General features: G+C 42.8%; 1 protein-coding gene and 1 long non-coding RNA gene across 2 annotated transcripts in view; one reads left to right on the forward strand and one right to left on the reverse strand.

Moving 5' to 3' along the window:
- Window positions 1-25,353, reverse strand: part of LOC110521793 (3',5'-cyclic-AMP phosphodiesterase 4B) — a 304,641-nt gene that overhangs the window by 104,319 nt on the left and 174,969 nt on the right. The window lies entirely within an intron of this gene.
- On the forward strand, window positions 1,095-19,438 carry LOC149984006 (uncharacterized). The gene is made up of 2 exons (XR_016495256.1): window positions 1,095-1,235; window positions 2,211-19,438. It is a non-coding gene; the product is annotated as an uncharacterized LOC149984006 (long non-coding RNA).

Genomic DNA, 25,353 nt, shown 5'->3' on the forward strand with positions numbered 1-25,353 from the left:
TAATAATCCCCCTCTCGACAAAGAGAAAATAAGATGTACATTTTAAAGTTCATTTCCTGCACTTCTATTTTGCCATGGGAGGAGAGAACATTTAGCAATTTTCGACATTTTAAATGTTGAAAAATTCATGTAAAATCTTGTGAGATGAAAATGGACAAACTAAAGGGTGTGCAATATAGAAAAGGAGGAGGTCAAAAGGGGGGTGAGTGTAACGGATGTGAAACGGCTAGCTAGTTAGCGGTGGTGCGCACTAAATAGCGTTTCAATCGGTGACGTCACTTGCTCTGAGACCTTGAAGTAGTGGTTCCCCTTGCTCTGCAAGGGCCGCAGCTTTTGTGGAGCGATGGGTAACGATGCTTTGTGGGTAACTGTTGTTGATGTGTGCAGAGGGTCCCTGGTTCGCGCCCGGGTATGGGTGAGGGGACGGTCTAAAGTTATACTGTTACACTAGCTAGCTGGCTAACGGGAGTGTTTTTCTAGGAGTTCTGTTTGTTGAGGTCTACTAAGCTAACTAGTAGTTAACAACCCCATCTAGCTAGTGTGAGGGTTAAAAAATATGCTTGGCCTATCATGAGGGTGTCTGTGTGTGTTGGAAGTAACATTTTGCAACATATGGTGTGACTTGCGGAAAGGCTATGGCTAACCTTGGGTGTAGGCTGTTATCATGAGTTATGGGAGACACATACAGAGCATAGTGTTGCGAAAACAAACGGTCTTTTGTTAGACATTAACAAGAACCAGATGTGTGATAACGGTATCTAGGGTATGAGCGCATAGATAGTCTGCCCAGCAACAGCTACACCTACCAACTGGAGCGCCTGGGGGGCTGGGACCAGCCTGTGCGCCAACGATAGGCTGAGTGAGTTTAAACCACGCTCAGCCTCTACTCTGACAGGCCAGCTCAGAAGCAGGAACTACTTCTGTCAGAGTATTTAAGAAGAAACTATTAGGGTGTTGGCTAGTTCTCTGTTCTGCCCTGCGTGGTGTTACAGCGAACCCGTATATACGAAAATTGCATTTACCATTTATTGCTTAGCTAATAAAAGTACATAGTATACAATCGGTGACTCAGTGTCATAACTTGTTCTGATACCAGATTCGAATTGACGCAACCCTAACAATTGGTGACCCCGACGTGATCTGTTAACGGGACTTCGCTGGAAATTGTCCGGCCGATTGGCCACTGCTGTCGTCGGACGGTGTGCCTCACAAATCCTGACCGGTCAACTAAAAAGGTAAGCAGACACGTATTGTGAATAACTAAAGTTCTGCACATTGGCATTATCCAAATTTTTGTGAGACACCTGTTTGGCGTAAGTTATCAAATTCATGTAAGTGTTATAATTAACTATAACAAAGTATTGATGTGGTGAATGCAATTTTAAAATTGATCGATCACTCTTATGGTATAACAACGAATGTAATGTACTAAATGGGTCGGTTGGTGTAACGCGTACCCAGTTGTTTGAATGACGGTGATTCAGATTGGTTAGAAGAATTCACTAGTATGTGTGTGAGCAGGATTGCAATGTAACAATAAATGCTGTGTACTGGTGTGCATGAGGAAATGTTTGTAGTATAAATGGATATTTACTTTGGATAAATTTGGAGTGAGTGCAGTACACTGGGATTTAATAACCTGTTAAGGATATGGCAGACATACGCCCCCTTTGGAGAGATTGGGTACCCCTAGTAAACTGGAAAAAAAATCTGTCAAAAATTGCTAATATATGCAAATAAAAATTATTATTGGATAGAAAACACTCTAAAGATTCTAAAACCGTTGGAATTATGTCTGTAAGTATAGCAGAACTCACAGGGCAGGCATTCTTCCAAACTAGTTTTTGTGGCCATGAAAGTTGGAGCAACTTTGACGTCATGGCCCCCACCCTTCCCAACCAGTCTATCTCTTCCGCTAGATGTCCTCTTTCAGTAGAGCTTTGAATCGTTCAAATCGCGCGAGAATTGACCCTATGGGAGTGAAATTAGTGCGTGCCACGAGAGAATAGGCTGTGCGTATGGGCGCGAATTGGTCCCAGCCATTCCTTTGTTCCAGCACTCAGGAGAAGGGCAGACGATGGCCGATTGAATTGAAGTTTGTTTTGCGTGTCTAAAACATTATAAAGCTTGCTTCTGCACTTAGTTTGACCTGTTTAGTCGACATATAATATGTAATTTTAAAGTTTTGATGCGCAACTTTTCCGGACCAGAGGACGTTTTGGGTGCATTTCAGCTGATGTTATTAGCAGTAGCTAATACAAAGACGCAAGACTTGAAACCAAACGATGTATTGGGTAAGTATGAAGCCTTCCAGAACATTCTGAACGAAGACCATCGAAGGTAAGGGAATATTTATGCTTAAATCTGTGTTTCTGTTGACTCCAACATTACGTAGAAATGTAGCTTGGAACTGAGCGCTGTCTCAGCATATGGAATAGTGTGCGATTTCTGTAACGTTAAAAATAAATCTAACAAAGCGGTTGCATAAAGAAGCAGTGTATCTTTCTAACTATATGTAGAACATGTATATTTAGTCAGTTTATGATGTCTATTTACGTTATCTTGCCGCGCTACATAGATTTCCTGCGGGCATTTTTGAGTAATTTCTGAACGTGAACTCACTGTAAATGGACATTTATGGATATAAATGGCATATTATTGAAAAAAAAAAATATGTACTGTGTAACATGTCATATTACTGTCATCTGATGAAGATTTTCAAAAGGTTAGTGAGCGATTTATTTTTTAATCCTGCGTTTGTTGATTGCATGGTTTGGCTATTCAAATGAGCTGTGTCTGGTGGTGGTTTTACATATATATGTGCTATGTTTTCGCCGTAAAACATTTTAGAAATCTGACTTGCTGGCTAGATGAACAAGGTGTTTATCTTTCATTTGAGCTATTGGACTTGTTAATGTGTGGAGGTTAAATATTTTTAAGAATATTTTTGCGTTCCATGCGCCACCGTTTCAGCTGAACGTGGGAGGGTTGATTCCCAATTGGGAACCAGTATCGTAGACAGGTTTAAGTGGGGCGCTGTATCAGAGTGAATGATCTACAGATAGAATTTACAGGCCAACAAATTAAATAGACCTGTGTTACATTGGATGGTTGCTGTATGTAGTACATTAGATATTTCAGTTGGAGCTGGTATCAAGTTTGAATTAAAGGTTTATAGATCATTATAGAGGTTATAGTACCTGATTACATTGCATAAGAGTAAGGGAGGATAAATAACTGCACACTTTTATTACTTCAATTGAGGATTCCACATTTTGCTGATACATAACTAAGGTGATTGATAAATAAATACTTTATAGGATTGAACAGAATACAGTAAAATAATGGCAGGCCAGGAGGTAGAGAAGGTATTAAAAACACAAGTCAACATTAGAAGTTAACGGGGGTAAAAATGGGAAAGATTGGAAGAAACGGGGAGAAAAACTATACAGGGAGTGGATGGAAGAGGGCTGCATTGCCTCACACCACGGGCTCCCAGTTGACGGGGAGCCTGGTAGAATCTGAAACGGAACACATATAAATCCAGTTCCGAGTGGAAACAAGATGGAGAGCCGCGTAGGGGTAAAATCAAAGAAGCCATGGAGAAGGCATAGGCGTGGCTATGCTGGAGAAACTCAAGAAAATGTGTAAAGAGGGACAGCCCACCCATTCCGGGTTGTATCCGCCCATCCCTTTTGCCTGGAAAGATACGGTCGCTAGTGTTTGTATAAGATATAAACTGAAAGTTTTAATAGCTTGTTTGGTACAAATTGATAGAAGGGATAAATTGAACTTTTATAAATGATTGTTTAGGTTAAATTGAAAGACCCATCCATTCTAAATAATAGCGGTACGATGTCGATGGAATACGTTGTCTTGCGTAAATGGTCTGCTCGAATAACATATTGGGAATGGAGTCGTATTTAAAATGCTGAATCATAGATGAGACAGTTACCTAAATCTGATGAATTCTAAAGAATAACGGAGAGATACGATAAAGTTGTGCCCATCAGGATATTTTAATTTTTTATGGATTGACTGACATGCGATATACATTTAGTGAAGTACATGGTACGTTTAAATTTTGAGGTAGAGAAAGTTGGAAAGTTAGGTTGGTTTTACTTTTACGATAGAATTAAAGCAGAACTCAATCTGAGTAGGGGGTATATTTTTTGCCTAGGGACAGGTTGATTTGCTGCGCGATAATGTAAAACTGCGTCATTACGTTGAATACACAATAACGTTCCTCAAATTGTGACAGAGAAAATTGGTTGTGTCATTTAGAGGGAAAATGCGTGCATTATAGCTTTGAGTCACTTTTCAAAAGTTGCTAAAAGTTCCTAATACATTTTTAAAAGTAATTGAATATCGTCAGGGTAGTCTGAAAAATATGTTAAAACTAGCAACAAAATTGCTAGGTGGCCATCACTGATTGGTGGCGTACACTGGGCTATATTTGGCTATAAGAGAGGGAGGTCTGAATAGTTGTATCGTAAAAGTTTTGTAATAGTACACGGTTATTGATTTTGGTTTGATTGTTCAGATAACACCAGTGAAATTAAACAGAAGGTTAAGGTATTCTAACATTAGAATCTGATTTCATTATGGAAAACAATGAAAGGTCCGCAAAGTGGATTGCAGGCTGAGTTTATTTTATGTTAAAGACACAATGTACGTTTTTCACAGTTGTGTGTGTCTAATGGAAGGGTATTCCTATCAAGCATTTTGGGGAGAGTGTTTGAAGAGACTGAATGGGTTTTAGATATAACCATTAAGGAAATGTAAAACTAATGATTTGAGGGAGTACAATATAATTATTATAATTATTAGGTTTTGTTTGTAGTAAACGTTTGGGTTTGAGGGGATTTCATTAGTACAGCCCAGCGACAAGATATCTTAAAGGGATACACTCACATATGGAATATTAGAAGTTTTGTTTTCTGAGTTTTTCATTAAACACATGAACTCTTTAGATAAAGGGTTCTTTAACCTTTTACGTGTAGGGGGCAGTATTTTAGTTTTTGGCTAAAAGACGTACCGATTTGAAACTACCTATTTCTCAGCCCCAGAAACTAGAATATGCATATAATTGTCAGATTAGGATAGAAAACACTCTAAAGTTTCAAAAACTCACAAATATTGTCTGTGAGTATAACAGAACTGATATTGCAGGCGAAAACCTGAGGAAAATCGAATCAGGAAGTGCCTCTTATTTTTAAACCTCTCTGTTCCTATGCATGCCTATCCTCCATTTAACAGGATATCAACCAGATTCCTTTTTCTATGGCTTCCCTAAGTCAACAGTCTTTAGACATAGTTTCAGGCTTTTATTTTGAAAAATGAGCGTGAAAGATCACATAGCGTAAGCGGATAGGTGGGAGCTCTCAGAGTGAGTTTTGCGCTACAGAGTAAAGCGGCCATTGCTTCTCCCGGTGTTATTGAAAAACCTACACACCCGGTTGATATATTATCGAATATATATTTTAAAAATAAATAAAAAATGTTTGACATGTTTCTGTGGACATTATGGATATTATTTGGAATATACGTCTGCATTGTTGTGACCGCTCTTTCCTGTGGATTTCTGAACATAACCCGACAAAGAAACTGAGGTATTTTGGGTATGAAAATAATCTTTATGGAACAAAAGGAACATTTGTTGTGTAACTGGGAGTCTCATGAGTGAAAACATCCGAAGATCATCAAAGGTAAATGATTAATTTGATTGCTTTTCTGATTTTCGAGACCTAGCTACTTAATGCTTAGTGTACATGATGTTATGCTAGCGATATCGATAAATTTACACAAACGCTTGGATTGCTTTTGCTGTAAAGCATAATTTCAAAATCTGAGACGACAGGTGGATTAACAAAAGGCTAAGCTGTGTTTTGCAATATTGCACTTGTGATTTCATGAATATGAATATTTTTTAGCAATATCATTTGACTGTGGCGCTATGCTATTCAGTGGTTGCTGACGAAAATGATCCCGCTAACGGGATGGGTAGCGTCAAGAAGTTAATATGTCTAATATAGTATGGAACATAACTGTAAAAGGGTGGTACAACCTTTGACCTCTATCATGGCTTTCCCTTGTGGTCTGATCAGCCTCAGGGGAGGGCCATTTGGATAATGAATTTGTGGTCATTTGTGATACTTGTTTTTAAAGGTAAATTAATTGTAATGGAGTTTATAGCTCTTGGACATAATTATAGTTTGAACCACAGAGGAGAAAGTGGAATTTAGGCAGGATAAATTATGGGGAGTGGGGGAAGAAACTCTAGTGAGGAAGAGGTTCAGGATTCTGTTTTAAACATTGGCTGTGACGGTTTCGAATGGGCTACTATTGATTTAGTATTACAACAGGAACAGAAATCATATTTATCATCGATAATAAATGGAGGAGGATATGGTCCTTTGAGGTTTGGACAGGACATAGTTTAAGCCAATAGGGCAGGAAAATTCAAGATAGAAAAAGTGATTTGATAAGCATAAAAATTATTTATGAAAAGAAATAAGTTGCAGTTCTTAGGGATGGTAAATTACTGTAGATAAGGTATCCCACACTATGCAACATATACAGTGGGGCAAAAAAGTATTTAGTCAGCCACCAATTGTGCAAGTTCTCCTACTTAAAAAGATGAGGCCTGTTATTTCCATCATAGGTACACTTTAACTATGACAGACAAAATTAGAGAAAAAAATCCAGAAAATCACATTGTAGGATTTCTAATGAATTTATTAGCAAATTATGGTGGAAAATAAGTATTTGGTCAATAACAAAGTTTATCTCAATACTTTGTTATATACCCTTTGTTGGCAATGACAAAGGTAAAACGTTTTCACAAGGTTTTCACACACTGTTGCTGGTATTTTGGCCCATTCCTCCATGCAGATCTCCTCTAGAGCAGTGATGTTTTGGGGCTGTTGCTGGGCAACATGGACTTTCAACTCCCTCCAAAGATTTTCTATGGGGTTGAGATCTGGAGACTGGCTAGGCCACTCCAGGACCTTGAAATGCTTCTTACAAAGCCACTCCTTCGTTGCCCGGGCGGTGTGTTTGGGATCGTTGTCATGCTGAAAGACCCAGCCACGTTTCATCTTCAATGCCCTTGCTGATGGAAGGTTTTCACTCAAAATCTCACGATACATGGCCCCATTCATTATTTCCTTTACACGGATCAGTCGTCCTGGTCCCTTTGCAGAAAAACAGCCCCAAAGCATGATGTTTCCACCCCCATGCTTCACAGTAGGTATGGTGTTCTTTGGATGCAACTCAGCATTCTTTGTCCTCCAAACACGTCGAGTTGAGTTTTTACCAAAAAGTTATATTTTGGTTCGATCTGACCATATGACATTCTCCCAATCTTCTTCTGGATCATCCAAATGCTCTCTAGCAAACTTCAGACGTGCCTGGACATGTACTGGCTTAAGCATAGGGACACGTCTGGCACTGCAGGATTTGAGTCCCTGGCAGCGTAGTGTGTTACTGATGGTAGGTCCCCCCATTCACTAGGTCCCCCCATGTGGTTCTGGGATTTTGACCCCACGGGGTGAGATCTTGCGTGGAGCCCCAGATCGAGGGAGATTATCAGTGGTCTTGTATGTCTTCCATTTCCTAATAATTGCTCCCACAGTTGATTTCTTCAAACCAAGCTGCTTACCTATTGCAGATTCAGTCTTCCCAGCCTGGTGCAGGTCTACAATTTTGTTTCTGGTGTCCTTTGACAGCTCTTTGGTCTTGGCCATAGTAGAGTTTGGAGTGTGACTGTTTGAGGTTGTGGACAGGTGTCTTTTATACCGATAACAAGTTCAAACAGGTGCCATTAATACAGGTAAAGAGTGGAGGACAGAGGAGCCTCTAAAAGAAGAAGTTACAGGTCTGTGAGAGCCAGAAATCTTGCGTGTTTGTAGGTGACCAAATACTTATTTTCCACCATAATTTGCAAATAAATTCATTAAAAATCCTACAATGTGATTTTCTGTATTTTTTTTCTCATTTTGTCTGTCATAGTTGAAGTGCACCTATGATGAAAATTACAGGCCTCTCTCATCTTTTTAAGTGGGAGAACTTGCACAATTGGTGGCTGACTAAATACTTTTTTGCCCCACTGTATTCAATTATTGATGTGACTGATTTTTAAGGTTAACCCATGTTATTGTTAGATAAAATTCAGTGGACTCTCGAATGAGAGATTTCATAAGCACAGAAAAGAGATATGATATGGTTAGCATTCGTTTTGGCTTTATTTGACCATTAGAATATTTTTATTGAAATAGTATATAGTGGACAGGGATATATGACATCTGTGGTGATTTGGGATTATGGATAGAATCGAGATAACCTTAATTAAGCTATATAAGGACTTTAGAAATTGCCACCATAGACAAGTTTTTCTAAAATCCATGATTTTAGATAAAGCCCAACAGTGAGACATTTAACAGAGAATTGGTACAGGATAGATATGAATGGACGCCCAAGGGAGAATTGGACATGTGGAGAATGAAAGGGGCGCTCCTACATGATAATGTCAGACATAAGGATAATTGACTAATCTTACCTAAATCATTGTTTAGAGTAGGCAAGGTTGTTACCTGGGCAGAGCCAGTATCAAAGAGGGGATGGGTAAATTGTGGTCTAGCATAGGATGTGGCCTATTGGATAATAAACTAATATAAAAAATATATAAAAAATTCTAGCTAACAAGTAGGCATAGAAGTTAAATATATAATCAAATAGAACAAATGAGAAACTGTTTGTTAACCAAACCTGTATGTCCAATATTTTATGCACTACAGGTGAATTACAGGAGAAGGTGATTCACTCAACCCAGTCCCTGAGGAGAATAGATGGGAAGCAGCCCGTTGGGTGGGGCCATACCAAGGACTCCTGGTGACAGCCTTCGCTGTGAGAATAGCTAAAAGAGCTACCTGGGTGCATATCACACATTGTAAGAGGGTAAGACACTCTGACACTGGCGAACAATCACAGGGGTAGGAGCAGAACCGATACCAACAGGGTACAGGAGTTAAACTCCTACTGAAGATTCCCTTATACCCAACCTTTTCCCGCTGTGAGCGTTCATAGAAGTGAAAGTATGGCTTGGCCTCTGGCTGCTGATATATTTTCCGGGAAAGGGCGAGGCTTTACAGGTGTGCTGGCCGTCCTGAGCTGTCTGATCGTGGGAGCCATATTCCTGATACACCATGAACCCCGAGAAGGCCAAAGAGGGTAACTTGACTCATGTGCTAGACGTGGGGAATTTGATATTACCATAGCATCTCAAAAGGTCACTGGAACTGAATAGTAAGGAAGGGAGAGTGAGATTGGGAAGGATGTCTCAGTGGAGTTCTATGTAGACCAAATGGGGTCTCTGACTCCTTGGCAGTCTAGTACTATGAGCGATTATAGAATATATCTGTACAAGTCCCTGTGAAGTTCATGGAAACAGGTTATAGCTCACACCGAGAGAGAGGGCAACATAAATCCACATACCCAGCATGGAAGAAGATGGAGTGTAGTGAAAAGTAAGGATTTCAGTTGATAACCTAGTGCCATTCCGGGAAGAAGAAGTTAGGGCAGATGATAGCTCTATAGTCAGCCAGAATACAAGCAGAGCCCCTGACAAAGCAGATACTGACCGTGGAGTTGTCCAGAGCCAAGGGCTGGTGAGGATTGTGCAGACGAACGATCTTAAGGAAGAGATTGAGGTGGAAACTGTTTATGGGGATTCTAACCTAAGGTTAGAATTGATTCAGTAAAAAGCCAGATCAGTAGCGAAAGAAGAATGTTAGGCCTGCGCCTCAGCAAAACCTCAGTTCACAACCATTCCCTTTCCATTTGATGGAATTCTTCACCTAGGGGAAGGGCCTGTGTGGTAAAGCTGTTCAAGAGGGCAGGGAGCTGAACAATGACAGTTGCATTGATCTGTGATATTTGTGTCCCCATTTGCCGATTACATCCAGACTTCCCCCTTTCACAGTTACAGGAGGATATTATTATTGTTTGGCTCGCTACATAACACACGGATGGGACGTAGGGGAAGTAAGAACATAGAACTTGCCATAGGAAAGAGAATCTTTACCGACAAGACAATGAGGGTCCTGACTGACAGATGAAAAGGCTTAGAGTGTGGAGGTATGAAGCTGTGACTTAACCTGCCTACCAATTGAACCGGTAGTTGTGCACTAGTGCAGTTAGGCATGCTCTTTGCCCTTACCCAGAGTCAGGTAGAAGAGTGAGAAGGAGTGCTCCGTCAGGATCTTTTGACAATAGAGTTGACATTGATAGCATTGGCGTTCCAAGGGGGTTACCTGTTGAGTTCTGGATAGGAATCAAGCATCTTCTGGTGATAACAGCTGCAACTAGGTTGATGGGATGACAGAGTAGAATAGCCTTGGATATGTTACTGGCAGAAAAGGGTGGGCGGGTGTATGAGGTTCTGAGCAGAATGTTGTAATTTCATCCCCAATGACACGGCTCTGGATGGATCAGTGAACAAGGCCCTGGCTGGTTTAACCACCCTAGCTCACAAGTTGGCAGAAAACTCTGGGGTGGATACTTCTCTGACTAATTGGATTGACAGTATGTTTGGAAAATGAAAAAATGTCATGATCACTGTATTGTGGGCTACCTTCACCTGTGTGACTGTGTTAGTTTTGTGCGGATGATTCCGGTGTGAAAGGTTCTCATTTCCAGGACAGAAATCAATGAGACAACAGATGGTGAGATACGGAACGATTCCAAACTCTGACCAGTGGAATGATGAATACATGCCTCAGACCTAGTAGATGAATGAATCCGTATCCTTCACATAGAGGAGCCTATGTTTGATGAGACCATTTTGATGTTTAGAGATTCTAGGTTGTATCTTGTTTTGATGCTAGACTGTTTCTTTGATGAAGATGGTAACGAAAATCCTGATAAGAAGAGTTATGATTCTGATGTAGGCCTACAGCAGCCAGTGTAAATGCATGTATTGGTTTCTATTAGGTTGTATTTGGATAACAAAATATATTTCTAATAAAAATAGATTTTTTAAATGCTTTTTTAAATTCTTATAAAAATAGAGGTGTGATTGGATGTATAAGATTTAGTTATAGGGTGGATATATTAAGGGATTTTGATAAATAATGACTAAATTATGAATACATTTAGCTTAAAACTATAACTAAACAGAATACTACTATGTTACTGTATGGATGTATGAATCCTATTATAATCATAATACTGAATATAATGTGTGTAATTATAATCATTAGAACAAGGACTGTCTGTTACTTGTTAGAAACGAATGGAGTTATCGTTAGACCGGCTGGAATACTGTGTTCCTTACAGGACATCCTGTCTCTACCCAGGGAGGGGAGAGACCTTGGGCTAGTAGTAGATTGTCTAACACCTGTTAAATAATGTGGGAAGGCTTGTGAACTATACTGCCATTGTATCTGAGAGGAGGAGTTTAACATTTAATCTGTTTTTTTTTACATAGTTTTTTCCCTGTGTGCATTGTTTGTCCTTCCTTATGTGAGGGTTTGAAGTTCCTGGGTGGCTGGTAGCCAACCCAGTACCAGTTAGGTGTAGCAGGGTGGACAAGAGGGGTTTTATTCTTTATACAATAAATGTGTGTTTCTTTTAACCTTTGTATTCTGAGTATGACACCCTTGTGGGTGTCAAAAGGGGGAGTCGAAAAGCATATATCAGTTGTTGATTTTTTCTGTTTTTCTGTAAAGAAATAAATAAAATAAAATTAATAATGAACTTTTTATTATTTTCATGAAATGCTATTAACATATTACTATGTTATGACCGCTGAAATAAAGGATAATGAGTGACACCCTAGGGGGTGTCAAAAGGGGGACTCAAAAAGTGTTTATCTATTTAATTAATGAACTGTTGTTCTCTTTTGAAACGAGGGTTTTAAGTTCCTAGGTGGCTGGTAGCCAATCTAGTACATAGTGGGATCGAATGGAGGACATAAAAGTATTTTAAACTTTGTAGCTTTTATATGATTAATTGCTGAATTTTTATTCACACCCTAAAAGGGGGATTGTGAGGGTTGAAAATATGCTTGGCCTATCATGAGGGTATTTGTGTGTGTTGGAAGTAACATTTTGCAACATATGGTGTGACTAGCGGAAAGGCTATGGCTAACCTTGGGTGTAGGCAGTTATCATGAGTTATACATACAGAGCATAGTGTTGCGAAAACAAACTGTCTTTTGTTAGACATTTACAAGAACCAGATGTGTGATAACGGTATCTAGGGTATGAGCGCATAGATATTCTTCCCAGCAACAGCTACAACTACCAACTGGAGCGCCTGGGGGGCCTGGGACCAGCCTGTGCCCCAACGATAGGCTGAGTGAGTTTAAACCACGCTCAGCCTCTACTCTGACAGGCCAGCTCAGAAGCAGGAACTACTTCTGTCAGAGTATTTAAGAAGAAACTTAATGTGTTGGCTAGTTCTCTATTCTGCCCTGCGTGGTGTTACAGCGAACCCGTATATACGAAAATTGCATTTACCATTTATTGCTTAGCTAATAAAAGTACATAGTATACAATCGGTGACTCAGTGTCATAACTTGTTCTGATACCAGATTCGAATTGACGCAACCTTAACAGTAGCTAGCTAGAGTTCTCCATTGGTGGGATTAGTTATAAAAATCTTTGTCCTCTCTGCTAGTGGTGGTTTGTTCTCTGTTGTATAGCTAACTAGCTAGCTAACTACTGTAGCTGGCTAACATTCATCATGCAGCCACTTTAAGCAGAGAAAAGCCCTTAACTAACTGTGGTTGCTGGGTAGCTAGAGTTACATGAATCACATTTCTCTACACTTATTTAGCATATGGCTCCTGTATTTTGTCCCAGTGTAGCTAACAACGTTTGTCAAAATGGATTTCATACATAGCTTGTTAGCTAGCGATGGAATTCATGTATGACTTCATGTTTAGCTCATTTGCTCCTGTTGAACTTGATTTACATGAATGTGTGTTAAGTGACATCTTGTGGTTGGGTGACAGTATTGCACTCCTTGGCTTTAGCCATTCAATAGTTGCATTTTCTCAGACTGTTTTGTGAGGTGTGAGAGTCCTAACAACTAACACAACTGCTATGTTATGTGCTTGTCATTACCCACAGAATAAAACAAATTGAATAAGCTACATTATCATGTGCTTCCTAGGCAGTTACACCAGCAAAAGGACACACAAAATGGAGGAAACAGGCACAGTGGGTTAAGTTACATGATCATGTTAAGTCTCTCATTCCCTTCCTCATGTTTCCTCATGTCTTATGTTCCCTTTCTTTTGTTCAGTAACACAAGGTAAGTTATTCAACTGATAATAGTGTTGACTAAGCACAAACAGGTTAGGTAAGTTTTGACATGAACTTGTAATGTATTCTTTTCGGTAATTTTACTTTGTCAGATTTAGCTAAATGCTGAATACAGTGTTATAAATGTGTTTTTATGTCACGCCTGCTCCCTCCCTCCAGCGCTCAACGTCGCCGGTCTAGGAAACCCACATTTTCCACACCTGGCAACCATCATTGCGCACACCTGCTCCCCATCGTTAAGCACACATGGACCTTATCACCACCCTGATTAATCTCCCATCATATAGCCCAGTCATTAGGCAGTATTGATTTTGCTTAGATTCAGTATGCTGCTCCTGTTTAGTATTTTTGTAATGTTTATTATTATTAAACTAACCATCTGCACCTGCTTCCTGTCTACGTTACAGAAAACTGCCTCTGAAATTGAGGAAGCAGCAGAAGATTACACCATCTTCCAGACGGTCGAGGAACAGGGTCATCTACTCCACCAACACCACGACCAGCTGGCTCTACTGGGTACGACCATGAAGGAGGTTGTCCGTGTCCTCCACCGCCTCGACACCACTAGCGAGGTTCTCCATACCTCTGACAGAGGGCATCCTACCACGGGTCGTCACAGTGAGCCAGTCCCCCAGATGTCCGCCCAGGTCATCGATGTCTGACTGTCCATTCTGGAGAAGACAGCACTCCATCGAAATGCCGTGGCTTCCTACTCCAGTGCTCCCTCTATTTTCTCTATCAGACGGGAGCCGAGTACGCCCTCACCTTTCGGACTGTGGCAGCCTCCAGCGGATGGAATGAGCCAGCGCTCCGCACTCTATTCAGTAGTGGACTGCGTGAAGAGGTCCAGATGGAGCTGGCATGTCAGGATGACAACGGGATGGCAACATAACCTTGGACTCTCTCAGTGCGATGGCCATCCGTCTGGATAAACTTCTTCGGGAGAGCTGGTGTCCACCACCCCACTGAAAAATGGCGGTAGGGGCCACACCGGCAGAGCCGGAGACAGCTGAGGCTCTGTCCCTATTGCGGCCAGGAGGTACACCAGCTTCTGTGTGTCCCAACCCGGGGTCCACTAGAGCAGTGGGGCAGCCCCGTGACCTTCCGTCTCCCAGTGTTGGTGTGACTATTCCATTATTCCATTATCATTGTTCTCCGCCAAACCCTTTCTGGTTCCCATTTCACTGGCTGGCTGTCCCTGAAGTGTTGTTTCCATAGCTCTAGTGGACTATGGTGCCATGGGGGGATCGATCAGGCCCTCTCCTCCTCTCTGAACGTAACTTCATAACCGCTCTCCTCTCCTTTTCCTGTCCAAGCCCTGGATATAAAAACATTGGGATCTGGCACCGTTACGCACGTAGGAAAGCCTTCCCTTCCTCATCACCACATCCGTACAAATTGCACCCATACACACCCACCTGGGGACCAGAATGCTGGAGGATCTACTTTCCCACATCCTGTGGTTCCACATCGGTGGTGGGCCCTGTGAGTGTCCTCCAGCCCTTCAATCTGTCCTCCCGTGTCATTGGTCCTGTGTGTTGAGACGTACATGTGTACATCCACCAGGATCTGGAGAGGAAACGTGCCCCTGCCATCCAGAGCGCATCTATGTCGCCACGGGGGTGAGAGATTGGCTGTTGACTTGGGTACATACATCCCTCACTGCTGGACACCCAGGTATCACCTGCACCATGCAATCCCTTTCCGATAAATACTGGTGGCCCACTTTGGCGCAGGACGTCGCATACTATGTCAACTCATGTTCGGTATGTACTCAATCCAAATTTCCCCGGCATGCTCCAGCAGGGAAACTACTTCCCCTTCCCGTGCCTCAGCGGCCTTGGTCACATCTGTCCATAGACTTTGTAATGGGGCTCCCCCTTTCTGATGGTTTCACCACTTTTTTGGTTGTTGTTGACAGATTCTTTAAATCCTGCCGTTTTATCCCTCTCTCTGATCTACCTACCGCTCTCCATCTCACTGAGGCACTATTCCAGCAGGTCTTCCGGCACTATGGCCTTACGGGGGACATCGTTTCCAAACGTGGTACCCAATTCATGTTGCGATTCTGGAAGGCACTGTCAGCCTCACATCCTGGTACCGGCCTCAGTCTAATGGGCAGGTGGAGAAGACCAACCAGGAGCTGGGGAGGTTCCTAAGGAGTCACTGCCAGGACAGGCAGGTGGAATGGGCCTGGTTCCTTCCCTGAGCGTAATACACCCAGAACTCTCTTTGTCACTCCTCCCCTGGGAAGACTCTCTTCGTGTGTCCGGGGATATCAGCCGGCCCTGGCTCCGTAGACTCGGAGGCAGACCGAAGTTCCTGCAGTGGACGAGTGATTCCGTCCTCCGTCAGAAGGATCAGGCGGACTGCCATCACAGTGAAGCTCCTGTGTTCCATCCTGGTGATCACGTTTGGCTCTCCACCAGGTACCATCCGCTCCGCCTGTCCTGCCGGAAGCTGAGTCCCCATTTTGTGGGGCCATTCAAGGTCCTCCGGAGGGTCAAAAGGAGTAACCTATAGATTAGAACTCCCTACAAACTACCGGAGCTCACCCTCCTTTCATGTTTCCCTCAGGCCGGTGGTAGTTCGGCTGTTAGGTCCCTCCTGGACTCCTGTCGTCGCGGGGACCTGATGTACCTGATGGACTGGGAGGGGTATGGTCCTGAGGAGTGCTCTTAGGTCCCGGTGGCGGACATCCTGAACCCCTACATCATCCAGGATTTACACCTCCGCTGTCCGGACCGGCCCGCTCTTTGATCTCGGGGCCGTCCTTCTGGCCAGCGTCGTCCTGCGGCTGGAGCCGCGGTGGCATTAGGGGTACTCATGCCTACTCCTGCTTCCCCCTAAATTAAATTGTATTGGTCACATACACATGGTTAGCAGATGTAGCGAAATGCTTGTACTTCTAGTTTCGACAGTGCAGTAATATCTAACAAGTAATCTAAAAATGTCCTAACAACTACCTAATACACACAAGCTTCCTGCCATCCAGGACCTCTATACTAGGCAGTGTCAGAGGAAGGCCCTAAAAATTGTCAAAGACTCCAGCCACTCTAGTTATACACTGTTCTCTCTGCTACCGCACAGCAAGCCGTACCGGAGCACCAAGTCTAGGTCCAAGAGGCTTCTAAACAGCTTCTACCCCCAAGCCATAAGACTCCTGAACACCAATTTAAAAGGCTACCCAGACTTTTTGCATCCCCCCCCCCTCTTTTACACGCTGCTACTCTGTTATCTATGTATAGTCACTTTAATAACTCTACCTACATGTACATATTGCCTCAACTGACCGGAGCCCCCGCACATTGACTCTGTACCGGTACCCCCTGTATATAGACACGCTATTGTTATTTTACTGCTGCTCTTTAGTTACTTGTTACTTATTTCTTATCCATATTTTTTCAAACTGCATTGTTGGTTAGGGGCTCGTAAATAAGCATTTCACTGTAAGGTCTACACACCTGTTGTATTCGGCGCTTGTGACTAATACAATTTGATTTGAAATCTAAAGGGGTGAATGAGAATATGTACATATAAATATATGGATGGGCGATGGCCCAACGGCATAGGATGGGTGCAAAAGATGGTATGAGTTTTTATATTTTACCTTTATTTAACTAAGTCAGTTAAGAACAAAGTCTTACTTTCAATGACGGCCTAGGAACAGTGGGTTAGGATGGGTGCAAAAGATGGTATGAGTTCAGGGGCAGAACGATAGATTGCTGTAGCTGTCATGGCGGGCAGGTAGGTTGCCCCCGATAATGCGTTGTGCAGACTGCACCACCCTCTGGAGAGCCTTGCGGTTGAGGCCGGTGCAGTTTCTGTACAAAGCTACCGTGTGCACGCTTTTGCTCCAGCCCATCACTAACACATTCAAATGTCTTTAGTCTGGTCTATGATTTGCTGAATCAAGTGTGTTACTGTAGGGCTGTAACGAAAAACCTACACATCGAGTTGCTTTCCAAGATCAGAGTTGGATACCCCAGAGATGGTCAAAGCATTTGACACATCATGTATCACAGATGTGTACAAATGTGTTAATTGAGACTGACACAAGGTGGTCCGTTTCTTGGTGTGTCCAACTGTGTGGAAGTGTTGATGTGGTCCGTATTGGACCTGGGCACGTTTGGATACTCATGCTGTGTTGTAACGTGTGTCAATACTTGTCCAATCTTGATACAGCGGTCCTTAACAAGGACCCCATGACTAGTGGAAGCAAAATAGTCCCATAACATCGAAGATCCACCACCATATTTTACAGTAGGGATGAGGTATTTTCTGCATATGCATTGTTCTTTCAAAGGCCAAACCCACCGCTAGTGTGCATGGCCGAGGACCTCTATTTTTGTGTCATACTGCAATTGCACCGGTTACAAGTGCCAATACCGTTTAGCAAACTCCCGGTGGTGCTATGGTGAGATACCATGAAAATAGAGGTCTTTAGCCACGCACACCAATGGTGGGTTTGGCCTTCAAAAGAACCATGCATATGCAACAAATACCTAATAACAATTGGACCAAATGATCAGGAAATTCACCAGAAACACTATTTAAATAATCTATTTATAAAAAAAACAGTTTATTAAGAAATGCAGACAGATGCGTAGTCAAGTGAAGTAAAAGACCGAGCGAGTGCGCCCCCGGAACCCATTGACCCTGACCCCCCGAAACATGCAACACAAATTAACGCCCTTGAGCAGGTCCATGCTAGCTTTACACTTCAGGGAGTCACAGTAAAATTACATCACCATAACCTCTCTCCCTGCCCAGAGAGAGAGAGAAAGGGAGAGAGGGGGAGATGGAGGGAGGGAGAGAAAAGGGGGAGAAAGATTCAGGGAGAAATGGGGTTTCCATGACAACCAAGTACAGGTTTAGTGACACCGAGCCCATTGGTGATCTGGGTTGTATCAGAGGAAGCAGCGGGCCTCGAGGCTCAGAGACACACCACATTGGTCTGCGGACCTTAAAAAGGCGGACCTTAAAAAGGGGGGTCTGCTGCCCGCCAGTTGCCCATCTCTGGTCTAGTTAATAACAGCCTGACTCCAGCTGAAGCATGCCGTATGAAGAGTGGGTGTATTTGGGGTAGCTATGCGTCACTGGCCTCATCTCCCTGCCAATTTAGCCTGTCCCCTTTATCCTGCCAATTAGTAAGACATTCTGGAGCCAATCAACCCCCCCCCCCCCCCCCCCCACACACACACACACTAGAATCTGTCTGTTGTGTTCGGAAGGGCTGCCTCAGTACAGACTCATCCTTTACCGACGGACAACAACTTAGACCACACGTCTACTGAATTGAACTCATCCTTTAGTGAGAAACAACTCATTTAAACAACACCTCAACTCAACTTCATATTATACTGAGACAACAATTTAGACTACACTTCCATTCAATTAATTTGTATTGTTTTTTTATTGAGGAACAACAATTTAGACTACAACTAAATGCAACTCAGCCACAGAGTGCACTCCAGTTTTACTGCCATACACTTGCCACTGAGGACACCGTTGACATCATTATGACTGAGACAAGCAATCTGAATGCCATTCTCATTTAGTAGCCTCCATGGGTTTTCGCCTCTCACCTCCGGCATGCAGTGTCTCACGAGGTGTGGTCTGAGTGAGGCACATGGGTAACAACAAACAAAGGCCCCCTCCTTTGCCATGGTTCTGATGACATGGTTCTCTAAGGTCCCGAGACACCTGGTCTCTAAAGCATGAAACACACCCAGAATTTCACTGCTGATAGACTGACGAAATGTACTTATCACAGTGGGAAACCACTCCTTCTCTTGCTAGAACAAAAGCGGTACCTGCTGCATGCTGATCCGGTAGCGACGAACCTACAAAAATACTTCTCAGTGGCTAACAACTTGACTTTGAGCCAATCAGAGAGCACAAACCCCAAATTATTTATTTTTTAAAATAGAGAATTTTCTCCGTACATCCACAAATGAGCCAGTCACACTTCATATGCAATGTAGGATATGGGATAGTAGCTACTGTTACGGAGTCTAGTTGATAGGTATTCGACTAGTCGGACTGTTCCCCGGACTCCAAGTGTAGGGATTTGTACAATGCACAAACAAGGCTATTAAACTTGACATTGGTGTCTGTCTTTATTCCTTCATCCAACATATCATACAGAAACAGCTACTTCCTCCAAGCTAGCTAACAAATGTAACTAGTATTGAAATTATAATTAAATCACAACGGATTAGCTAAATTCCATGAAACAGCTGAGTTAGTGCAGTGTCCTTAGCTAGCTAACTAGCCTGCTATATTGTGCTAGATAATATGCTAACATTAGCTAGCTAGCTAAACATTTTGCTATGGGCTGGCACTGGCAGAATGGAATTAGGGAGAGTGAATTCAATTGTTTCTTCGTCATCTTGCTAGGTAGTTATCTAGATGTGGCCATCTGGGTAGTATCAACAAGGGCTTTCTACAAAATAGCAACATTATCGCAGACCATAAGCAATACGGACAGATATGCGTTGCCAAACAACACTACTGCCACCTTCTGGTTTGTAGTATTTTAGCAAGGCTGAGTGGCTGACAACTTCCAAGGTCTTTGCTGTGTGACTGCCGACACTGTTCAGAGGTTCTAAGTACTGTAGGCAGGCAAACGTTTGACATCCAACCGGTGTGTCTGAGCTTACTCCCTCTATCTTACTCACTCTATTTCTCTCTCTCCTTTCCTTCCCCTTCGTTCTTCCTACCTTTAACCCTCTCCTTATGTGGTTCTTTATTTATTTTTCACTCTCCATGGGAGGATAGGTTTTAGTCCCCCCTCCCCAATCTGTCTTATTCTCACCTTTATCCCTCAGTATGATTATCCTTCGTTCTACCTTTTACTTTGAACTTTTACTCAAGTATGACAATTGAGTACTTTTCCCACCACTGTACTTAAGTACATTTAAAACCAGATACTTTAGACTTTTTCTCAAGTATTATTTAACCGGGTGACATTTACTTTTCCTGGAGTCATTTTCTATTAAGGTCTCTTTACTTTTACTCAAGTATGACAATTGAGTACTTTTTCCACCACTGACATATTTCTGAAAATGTGGGCACAATCAGAATGTGGACAACATCAGGACAAAGGACGCATGTTGGCGGCAGGTATACTGTAAATGAGGCTAAAGTCACAGTGTTCTTTGATATTGTACCTGAGACAGGCAGGCAGAGAACTAGAGAAATCCTGCTAGGCACAGTTAATGAAAGCCACAAAGTTAGAATATGCAAAGCTAACTTTGGTTATCTCTCTCTATAGCTATAGAGATCATGTATACAAGCCCCAGAAGGCAGAGAGGACAGACATTTGTAAAGGATTCTAATATAGCCTACAGCCAAAATCCGAGCATAGAAAGAAAAGCAAAGATTTCCTGATATGCCATTGAAACCAGCATTTCCTCTTCTACAGTTGAATCTTTCTACGTTTCTTACCATTGGGCTGTATATCCATCTGTTGCATTATAAAAACTGCTCGCATCAGGTGCGTGCTTGAGAATGGTGTTCCCCCGTAATAGCATTTTGGAACATTGATGGATATGGCCGAGACGCGTGAACACATTGCTGTACTTGTTATATGAATTATTCATAGTTGATCAACTTCTAAGCTGAATGTTGTGATCTATTTCATCAGCCTCGTCTTTGTGTTTACATTTTTTAGTTTGGAACCACTGCATTTTATATTTTTCTGGCCTATCGTCCCGCAACTGTCCCAGACATATTTTTTTATCGGCCCCAGGATGACAGGACGACCTTAATTTCGAGCCCTGTGTCTGACACTGAGTCACATGACCTACATAGAGCCAATAAGCAGAGGGCTTGAGGGTGTCATGTTATGGGAATGACATTATTAGTGACTCCAGGCCTTCGGGGGAGGGGGGGGGGGGGGGGGTGTTTTGTGTGCGTGTGTGTGTGTGTGTGTGCTAGTGTCTTTCTGGGCTCCTCTTTCCCAGGTCCCATTGTGTCAAGGTCATCCAGCAAGACCCACAGGGGTAAACTAAACAACACCTCTCACCCTCTCTAACACTCTCCTGTCTACAATCTGAGTGCATGGATCAAATCACTGTCCTACTTAAATGGACCTGACCTCACAGTGGGACTGAGAACCCTGGCAGTTGGCTGGCTGATGTGAATCGCCATGATTTATATGGCACTGCGTGTTGCTAGCAGGGAGCAAGGTACACTACATTAAAAGCTTCTGTTACAAAGTTATATGACTGAAAGAGGGAGGCCAAACCAACTCAGAGCATCTGCAACACTCTGGGGTACATGTCTTTTTCTCTCTCGCTCTCTGTCTCTCTCTTGTTCTCTCTGTCTACTCCTCATCTCTCTCCTTTACATTACCCTTCAGGATTTCTCCCTTCTAATTCATTATTAAAGAGGGGAGAGTGCTCTGCTGCAAATGGGACTCCAAACGTTTAAGTGAGGACTGGGGAGGGTGAGGGTCACAAAAAGAAAACAATGTGTGTCCTACCCAGAAAATCACACATTAAAGTGTGCCTTGCCTTAGAAGGTGAGGGAGAGTTGTGCGTGTTGTGATCTGATTAAGGAGTTCTGTAGACTGTAGAGTCTAGCTTTGATCCTGTCCGTCTTTAAGAGGCTGCACTTCATACAGTATCTCTACAGACAGCTCCTTAGTCATCAAAGAGCTGTGTGACTGACGACACGCTGATGGACCACAGACCTGAGAGGGAAAGACGGACTCTGACACTGCTCATTCTGATACTGCTCATTCTGATATTTCTTGATTTCTTTCTTTTGACTTTTTGGATTATGTGTGTGTATTGTTTTGTATTGCTAGGTATTACTGCACTGTTGGAGCTAGAAATACAAGCATTTCTCCGCACCTGCTATAACATCAGCAAATCGCTGTACGCGCCCAATACACTTTGATTTGGAGAGAGAGAAAAGGAAAAAGAGAGAGCATGGGCCAGCACAGCTCTTTTATGAAAGCTAAGCCAGTTGTAACTCCAATTCCCGGTATGGGACCTGAGTGGGCCCATGATTGTCATAATTCTCTTTGAGCTGAATGGCAAATAACATCACAACATCTCATATTGGTGGGTGTAGGTCCCACTCAATAGGGCTGTAATGACATTGGGAGAGAGGTAAACCTGATTTGCTTAAACGGCCGTCTCTGAACCTGTTGGATAACCATTCATATGTCAAGCACCTTCTAACAGCTCTCCTTTTCTCCCTCTCTCTCTCTCTGTGCCACTCTGTGGAGATGGAGGGGTAATGGTGATTGGCTGGATTCATGGCTGTGTCAAGGCCACTGTGGGGGCGTTGGATTAGATTAGCTACATCTGTGCCTCTGACACTTTGCCTTTTGTACCAGGGCACAGAGGAAAACAGCATTGGTAAATTGGGTTAATGGCAGCAAATGAAATGGACAGAAGGCATAAGTGTGTTAGGATCTAAGGCTTCATCACATCAGCCTGAGAACAGAGGAGACAGAAGGCAGTTGAGGAAATAACTGTCACAAGCGCTGCTAGGAAATATCCCTTGCTACTAAAAATAACAACTAATAGAAGCCATTTTTCCCATGGTTGGTTCTATAATAAGAAATCATTTGCATGTACGCAAGTACAATGCAGGTCCAAAAAATTGGAAGTTGACAGACTGACTATGTAAGAGAGAGCGAGAGCACATTCCCCTTGTGAGACTCATCTAGGTGGTGAGATGAGGACCATTTCCAGGAGTCAGGTCACTGAGCCCAAGGAGAGAGTCTGTAATTAAAACATAATCCCTGCTCTCCGCAGGTAGCGGTTGGCTACCAGCGAGGTACATTTTTATAGGGCAGTATTAGTGCTCAGCTAATAGGTGTGCCTATTTTTTTTATTTTTATTACATTAGCGATAGTGTTCGGCTCACAGCTCCAGCTATTTTAATGGGTTTGAGGTAGTGCTTGTCTAAGTCTATTTTAACGGATGTGAGGACGGTATTTGCTTCCTATTACATCACATTGGATACAATACCATTCTCTTCATATCAAAGCTATACTGATCAGCTCTCTCACTGAGATGGGGTTACAAGGGAAATATCTTGGCCTGCAGTGTATCTGCTGTAACCACAGTTGTAGCACGGTGATGGGTTGATGTGTGTGTGTTTGTGTGTGATGAGTCAGTGTGTGTGTGTGTATGGGTACATGTGTGTGAGAAGGGCCTGTTGTTGCCCGTCTGTCCCGCCCCCGCTCTGTGCCTCGTATGGAACGTTGTGAGCTACGTGTATTACTCCCAGATGGCAGCCGTTGGCAGGGGGCTCTGTTCTTGTGCCACACACACACACACACACACACACAGCCACAAGCAGGCTGTCTGGCACACGGGCTGGCACACACCTCGCCAACATGAACGTAATGCAAACTGCGGCACAAATGGGTCACAGCTCTCTCACATTCGAACAGGTCCAAAACTCCTAGAAACCTGTTTGCACCCGGCCTGGGTCGTACAGGACTCAATGTGAGCATTCTGGAACAGAACCAAGAGCTTATTGGGATCATTCTCTGTAGTTCTGTTCTTTTGGACCATTCTCTGTTGTCTCTTCTGTTCTCTAAGCTGACTTCAAGTCCAATCTATGTAACTGTTGCTCTGGAAACTGTATCTAGGGAGTACGGACAGCCCTTCTGTCTGGACAAGACACCAGCCAAACTGCATGGTGGGAGACTATTCAATTCCCTTTACCGAGAGAGGAGAAAATGTATCTTGAACAAGGACAGGGGAGACTAAATTTAAGCAACATATGTGTTTAAAGAGAATTGTATTTGGTGCTTTTTGTTACAAATATGTGTTAACAATCTATTTGAAATGTGTATACACTGAGTGTACAAAACATTAGGAGCACCTGCTCTTTCCATGACATAGATTGGCCAGGTGAATCCGGGTGAACGCTATGATCCCATATTGATGTTAAATCGACTTCAATCGGTGTAGATGAAGGGGAGGAGGCAGGTAAAAAAAATTATTTTCAATTGAGACATGTATGTGTGCCTTTCAAAGGGTGACAAAATATTTAAGTGTCTTCGAACGGGGTACGGTAGTAGGTGCCAGATGCACCGATTTGAGTGTGTCAAGAACTGCAACGCCGCTAGATTTTCCACACCCAACAGTTTCCCTTGTGTATCAAGAATGGTCCACCACCCAAAGCACATCCAGCCAGCTTGACACAACTGTGGGAAGCATTGGAGTCCACATGGGCCATCATCCCTGTGGAATGCCTTCGACACCTTGCAGTGTCCATGCCCCGACAAATTGAGGCTGTTCTGAGGGCAAAGGGGGGTGAAAAACTCAATATGAGGAAGGTGTTCCTAATGTTCAGTACATTCACTGTCCTTTGTGAAATGGTGTGTGGTGATGGTTTTATGAAAATGTATTTGAGCACAGTTTTCAGTGGGAATATTACAGAGAGGCATGTTGTTTGTGTGAAATTGTCTGTTGAGTACTGATTTGTCCCTGGAGTGGTTGCCAAGCCTCTGAACCTGCTGGATGACCATTCCCATGTCAAGCACCCTCTAACAGCTCTCCTTTTCTCCCTCTCTTTGACTTTCTCTCTCTCTCTTTCTCTGAATCCCTCTTTCTTTTTCTCACTCTTTCTTTTTCTTTCTCTCTCTTTCTCCCCCTACAGAAAAAAACATATGATTTCACATGTGGAAAATCACATGATTTCATATATGACACTTAACGTGAAATTGTGTGAAAATGTGGTTTTGGAACACTTCGCATTTTATATTTATTCTATTTCCCCTTTATTTAACCAGGTAGGCTAGTTGAGTGCAAGTTCTCATTTACAACTGCGACCTGGCCGAGATAAAGCAAAGCATTTTGACACATATAACAACACAGAGTTACACATGGAATAAACAAACATACAGTCAATAATGCAATAGAAAAGTCTATATACAATGTGTGCAAATGAGGTAGGATAGGGAGGTAAGGCAACAAATAGGCCATGGTGGCGAAGTAATTACAATATAGCAATTAAACACTGGAATGGTAGATTTGCAGAA

This window comes from Oncorhynchus mykiss, chromosome 4 (assembly GCF_057628025.1).
Source record: "Oncorhynchus mykiss isolate SJ-2025 chromosome 4, ASM5762802v1, whole genome shotgun sequence".
NCBI lineage: Eukaryota > Metazoa > Chordata > Actinopteri > Salmoniformes > Salmonidae > Oncorhynchus > Oncorhynchus mykiss.